Source organism: Athene cunicularia (genome assembly GCF_003259725.1).
Source record: "Athene cunicularia isolate RWA chromosome 14 unlocalized genomic scaffold, athCun1 chr14_part1, whole genome shotgun sequence".
NCBI lineage: Eukaryota > Metazoa > Chordata > Aves > Strigiformes > Strigidae > Athene > Athene cunicularia.
The window spans coordinates 16,112,165-16,118,560 of record NW_020799118.1 but is presented as its reverse complement, the minus strand read 5'-3'; the positions used below and the strand labels follow the sequence as shown (position 1 = coordinate 16,118,560).

At 56.8% G+C, this 6,396-nt stretch overlaps 1 protein-coding gene across 2 annotated transcripts in view; it reads right to left on the bottom strand.

The window, feature by feature from the left end:
* PRR35 (proline rich 35) overlaps positions 1 to 6,166 on the bottom strand; it is a 22,060-nt gene extending 15,894 nt beyond the window's left edge. The window contains exons 1-2 of one of the 2 annotated variants that reach the window (XM_026859079.1): positions 6,105 to 6,166; positions 5,794 to 5,995 (exon numbers count right to left, since the gene is read on the bottom strand). The gene's annotated coding sequence lies outside the window, so the exon portion shown is untranslated. Of the gene's footprint in view, positions 1 to 5,793 lie in introns of both variants that reach the window. The other variant, XM_026859078.1, reaches the window with a different exon arrangement.
* Positions 6,167 to 6,396: the final 230 nt, after the last annotated feature.

The following is a 6,396-nucleotide window of genomic DNA, read 5'->3' as shown; positions in this document are numbered from 1 at the left end:
GTGGAGGTGATTCAGACCTTGGGTGCCCATCTTCTCCCTTGCAGGTCTCTTTCTCAATAGTGAGCCCCAGGCCACCCAGTTTTGGTGGCTGGTACCTACCTAAGTGTTGGCCCTGTCTAGGAGGACCAGGGGCAGCTGCAGCCTGAGGAACTCCTTGCAAGATGCTGGATCTGGCCCAGACATCTGCATCGGGATGACCCCACATTGCACTGTTTAATGCAATTCCTTAAAATCGGACCCTCCCCAAACTGCCACGCGGGGGGCTCTGGCTTTGCTGTTGTCCCCGAGCCGTGGCCCTTCCGAGTCGCGTTGCAGGCAGCCGGCCCCAATCTGCTGAGGCACAGGGCCACCTGTGCTGGCTGCCCATGCCATCTGTGAGGGGGGAGGTTGGGGGGAGCCGGCTGCCATCCCCCCCACCCGGGTCAGCGAGCAGAGAGACAGCCGGGGGGGGCACGGCTGACTCGCTCCATCCCAGGGTGCTGGCACTGCCACCCGCACCTGGCAGGAGGAAGAGGAGGGGATGGCAGCAGCCCCCACTCAGGTTTCTCCTGGGGTCTGCTGCCGTGGGGCTGGGGGGGTTTCTGATCCCTTTGGTGGGGTGCCTGGTTAGGGACCGGCTGCACACCGCTTCCCCTGGAAGGCTACAGCACCACACTCCCTGCTGCCTCTGGGTGTCCCCTTGTGCAGGGAAGCAGAGGTGGACCCCAGTCGAGGTGTGTCTTTGGGGGTCTCTCAGATCCAGAACCCCTGTGCTCAGCCGTGGGCACAGCACTGGCGCTGGCACAGGGGTGTCCCAAGGTGAGCAGCCCCAAGTAGCACCAAGAGCCTGTTAGCAGGTGGGGGAGCTGGAGATGGCTCTGATCTGCCTTGCTGCTCATGACATCCCCTCGTCCCTCCCTGCTCAGCTTTGGGAGCATCCCACGAACTTCTGGCTGTGGCCAGAGCCCACCGTGCATCTGGGGCTGTACAACCGCCAGAGCGGGCACCAGCAGGTTCATTCCAGGAATCCCCACAGGCGCTGCGGCAATCGCTGTCCTGCTCACGGGGGACGTTGTCCTTTGATGAGACGATAACGGAGCCTGCCCTGCGCCTTTCTACAGGTAGCCAGAAAGTTTTATTCATCACCAGCTGCTGGAAAGGTCACAGTGTCCTCCTCCCCCTTCTATTTCTGGCCTGTGCCCTTTCGCCACCAGAGCAGGGAAGCGCTCCCATCCGCTGGACCCCGGACATGCCGTCTCGGTGCGGCCGCATCACTGACACCTTGGCCCCGGAGGCATCTGGGAGGGCTTCGGGGAGAATGCTTCCCGACTGCCCGCGCACTGCCCACGCCGGCTGGGCTCTTTATGGACCTGAAAAACTGCTGCGGGGAGATGAGAGCTGTGTGCGGGCTTGGTGCCGTCAGCTTCGGCCCCGGCACAGGGAAATAATGGGAATTTTGGGATGCAGGCAGCATGCCTGATATTGCTGGAGTGTCCTTGCTGCAAAACCTGCGGGAGAGGGGTCTGGCCCCGGGTGTCACAGGCACAGACGTGCTCCCAAGGTAATGGGGCTGAAGCGGCCCATGCTGTCCTGATGTGGGGTGATAGGGGTGCAGTGGGGACCATGGGTCTGGAGACACCCTGGGAAGCACTGAGCCCTCGCCCAGGGGATTGGTCCTTCAGCACACACACAGGTGGTCAGGCAGGGGCTCTCAGCATCTCAGCATCCGTGGGCTGGGCTGGTGCCAGTGATGAGAGGGAGAGTCACAGGAGCACTGGCAAGGCATGGGCTGTAGGATGCTCCTGGGTCTCACTGGTGCCACCCAAAAATGGGGAGCAAAAAGGGAACACTCCTCACACACAGCAGGAAACAGAAGAGGCTTTGCCCTGAAAATTGCCCTTTGCCCAAACGCTGCAGGCTTTTTCCTAATTCTGGGAACTACCCAAACCTTCATCTGAGCTCTTCTGTCCTGGGGGGGCCAGGCAGGACCAGCCCATGGATCCACTGGTCTTCCTGGCCACAGTTGCCTGTGATCACCCCAGACCCAGCTCTGTGCGTGCAGATCAACTTGCAGCTGTGTGAGGAGCCCCAGAGACCCTTCGTACCTCGGGGAGGGCAGCTGCAGAACCCCATTGCTACCCACTTCATCCTGGCACGTCTTGGAAGGGTTGTGAACCCAAGAAGAGCTGCAGAGGAGCCCAGCTCCCATTTACAGCCTCCTCAGCTTGCCCAGACAATGTTGTCCCATTAGATCTGACCTTGCTGTACAGAGCCCACCCTTTTCCAGCTCTGGGCCAGCCTGAAGAGGCTTAAGAAAAACCCTGGGGAGCTTTTTCATGCCTCTTTGTTCATGGAGCAAAGATATTCCCAGCCCTGAATCTATAGATTGGCCCTTAAACTAAAACAACCTCCGGGGACTAGAGAAACAAAAGTAGATTTTGGTTGTGGTTTGTTGTGTTTTGTATTTTTTCTTTTTCTTTTCCTGCATAGACAGCCTTTGCCCAGGAGGGGTTAGCATGAAAAATGCATGTGGGGATTGGGGGAATGGGGGAGTGTTAGGAAGAAGCTATCGATCAAGTATCTCTGAAAGCCACACAGCTGTGCCAGCCCCGCTGCCTCTGCCAGCCCTTCCTGGTGCTCTCAGTGCCGGGCTCAGTGCCCACCCTGGGTTGGGGCTGGGGTGGCTGATGTCATGCCCAGGAAACCACCCTGCATCCCGGAGATGAGCCCATGCTGGAGAGCAATCAGATGCCTCTGCAATTCCTGCCCTGCCTTCGGCTCCCTCCAGCCAGGCTTGCAGCTCGCTCGCTGTGATATGGCACGTCGGGAATGGGGTTGTTCCCTTTTCTCCTCAGATCTGAAGGATGCTTCTCCCAGGCTCTGCAGAACCATTATAAGGATCTATGGAACAGCAATGGCTTTGCCCTCTGTGCCCATCAACCCACTCGCCAGCCCCACGCCTCTGTACTGCTCTGCTCCAGCAGATCGGAAATAAAAATAATTGCAAATATTAATGAGCCCAAGCCTGATGCAAAAACAAACGGCAGCCTGATCACCAAGGTGGGTGACCAAGCCTACCTCCTGGCATGAATAGAGCAAGCCAAGGGCATCTCTGTGTCCAGCAAGTGCTGGTGCTGGCAGGAGAGCAGGTACACAGGTCCTGCTCCCAGCTCTGGAGCTGCACGTGGGCTGGTGGTCCCAGACGGGCTCTGCCCTCACAGCTGCCTGGGGGCTGTAGGTGCCATGGAGAAACCCGAGGTACGAACCCTGGAGTAGGGCAAGGCACTGCCGGGGTAAAACCTTCTCCAGATGGTGTTCATCAAGAGCAGGAACACCAAGGGATGGCATGGAGTGGATGCTTTGTGCTGTCCATGTCCCTGCCACAAAAACCAACACTGCTAGCCAAAACTGGAGTCTGGGAGAAGGGTCAGGGCTGACTTTAGGCTTCAGCTTGGCTTAAAGTGCCCTGAAATTTGTTCCAAAGTTGAAATTTGGGAAGGGTGGGAGAGAAGAAAAGTGGCGAGGAGAAAAACAGCAGGAGATGGGGGTGATCTGATCCCATGAGGGGAAAAGAAACCCTGACATCTTTGCTTCTCCCTCTGGCTGGGCACTAGTGTGCAACGCTGGGCACCTCCTGCTTTGCCAGCGGGCACCAGGACAGGGGCTCCCGGCGGTACTTACTTAACCAACCCTTCACCTGATTTTTTTCCCCCTGTGACATGTGCAGCTCCCAGCATGGGAGGGGTACAGCTCGGTGCCTGGCTCGCAGCCAGGATATTGCAGTGGGGAAGCTGAGCACAACTGGCTCAGCAGGGGAGAGAAGGAGGCTTAAAAAAGCTGTGGGGAGTTTGCACTGCCATCATTTCAGTAGGGCAAATCTGAAACCATATCCCACCAGAAAGGGTTTTCAAAGGTCCATCAGCCATCTACTTCCTGGAGCCAAGGTGACGCAGCCACCAGCCGCCACTGGCCGGTATCGTCTCCTCTCCCAGGGATGTGGTCCAGGACATGGGCAGGGGACTCCCTGAGCCCCTGCCAGCTCTGCCTGTGCTGCCTGTTCCTGGTGACACTGAGCTATTGAGAGCAATCAGATTTCCCCCCCTCACCCAGGAAAAGCTCATGGCAGCAGAGAGAGTTTGGTCTAAATCATTGACTGCATGGCAGGATGCCTGGCACAGACCCCTGGCTCCCTGCCCATCACTGCCATCCCCCTGGGCACGTCCCTGGCCCCCTGTGTCAGGGGGGTATCAGACCTTGGGTCCATAACTCAACTTGGTCACATGCAATTGCCTTCGGTAATGGCAGCTCTAGCTGTGCCCAGAGACCCAGTGCCCACAAGCAGGGTGCAGGGTGCTGCCTGGGCGTCCCCCCCTCTCGGTCTGGTGTGGTGGGGATGTGGCCATCCCTCTCCCACCCGCACCACCCCGCAGAGCAGGCTCTGCTCGCAGAGGTGCCTCTGACTTAACATTGCAGGTTCTCTGAGTCCCCTCACCTAATTACAATCTTAATTACAATCTGTGGCTACATTCTGATGTCCCTGTAAAAAGCTGCTCCCCTGAACTGACCCCTTTGTATGTGCCCAGAGGGACAGCAGCGAATGTTACGGCTGCACAGGGCTGATGGGCAGGACCGGGGGCAGGTAAAGTGCACAGACAGGGAAACTGAGGCACAGGACAGGGGAACATCCTCAGCCTGGCTTCTGCCTTGAACACACAGAGCACTTTTATCACCTGTGCACTCACTGGGGGTGTATAAACAGAAATGCCCCAAACATTTATTTGAATGGTTTTGTCCCTCTTTAACCCACTTACAATTATGGTTATGCGTTTTGCCTGGTTCCTCAGGGGTTTGCTCAAGTCTGGAAGTTCACGGAGGTTCCCAGCCCCAAACACAGCCAGGGCTCCTCAGTCCCCAGTTCACCATTAAATAAACACAGTTAATACCCCAATGAATACCAGAAAAAAACCCCAAATGCTATAAACTCTGCTTGGCCACGGCAAGCACGTAGCTGTTGCTAGGATTATTTTCCATTCAGCAGGACACAAACTATCTCAAGCACGAAGTCTGTTCCCCACCATGAGGATGGGTATATGGTGTAGGGAAAGCCACAGCAGGTGGGCTGTATAGACCCCTCCATACATACACACACGCACACACACACACACACACACACACACACACACACACTTGCCTGGCGCTTTGTTTTACATTTTGCCACTGCGTTGCCTTCAGCCCATGTCTCCCGGGGGTCAGCCCCAGCAGGGAACAGTTTTGCTTTGCAAAAGAAATTCCAGCACAGGAAGGTGAAGGCAGCCAGGCAGGCACTGAAGGCAGCAGGCTGAGCAAAAGTGCTTTTTAAAGTTCTTTGGTAATTCTTTTTACTCCTTTGTAAAAGCCAAGGGGAGCCCCAATGCGGCCAGGTGGGATGGGAAGGTGCTCGGGTGGGAGATGTCTCTGAGCAGCCAGGCAGGAGCCGTGGGCTGCCCACAGCCCAGGCAGACGTCGACAGCAAGAAATATGAGCAAAGGAACCCGCGGCTGGTTCGGGATGCTCTCCAGCTCACGGCGTCAGCGTTTGCAGGGAGAGAGGCTGAGGCTGGGCTCTGCCAGACCCAATTTCCCCCACACTGACCGCAGTCCTGAACTCCAACTTACACAGGCACTGTCAGCACCAAAAAGGGTTAAAACCCCCTCACTAATAACACTAATAACTGCCCCATCCTGCCTGCCTGTACAACAGCCAGGCGCCGAGCAGGTCCCTCGCACCTTCCCCCTTCCCAGGACAGCCTCCTGGGGACAGACAGCGAGGACTTACCTGCACTCAGGGCTTCCCTTCCCTCGCCGCAGCTCCGCTCTGCCTGATGTTCACTCTGTGAAAGTGGGAAGCGTTTTAGATCATGCAGTAGGTTATATATTGTCTGCAAGTCTGGCCCTAGGGCGTCCATCAGTTGGTCTTGCTTTGCTCCTGCCCCTATATGGAAGATGCATCACATGCTCCGCAGCTCCCAGCTATCAGCCTGGCGAAAGGGGAAAAGAAGAAGGAGAGGAGAAAGGGGGAAGAAAAAAATTAAAAGGATCTTCATCATCATGAAAGAGGCAGAGAGAATTTCTCAGTGGAAAACCCACCAGCCAGAAATCCCTGCCTGACCCGAACTTTCCTCGCTCTGCTTTTGTTATCCCTGGCTCCCAGTGGCCCCCTTTCATCTGCTGTTCAAGGCCAGTGAGATGTGAAGGCGCCTTTGCCTTGATGCCGCGCCTGCCTCGCCGCCGAGCAGGTGAGGGGCTACGGCTTCGCTTCCACCTGCAGTTAGAGCTCTGAGTGCAAAATATTTATCCCTCCCCAGTAATGCCCCAGGCTGGGCAGGGATGGGGTGCTTCCAGGGCTTTCCAACTATCCTTCCCTGAGCACACCACGTCC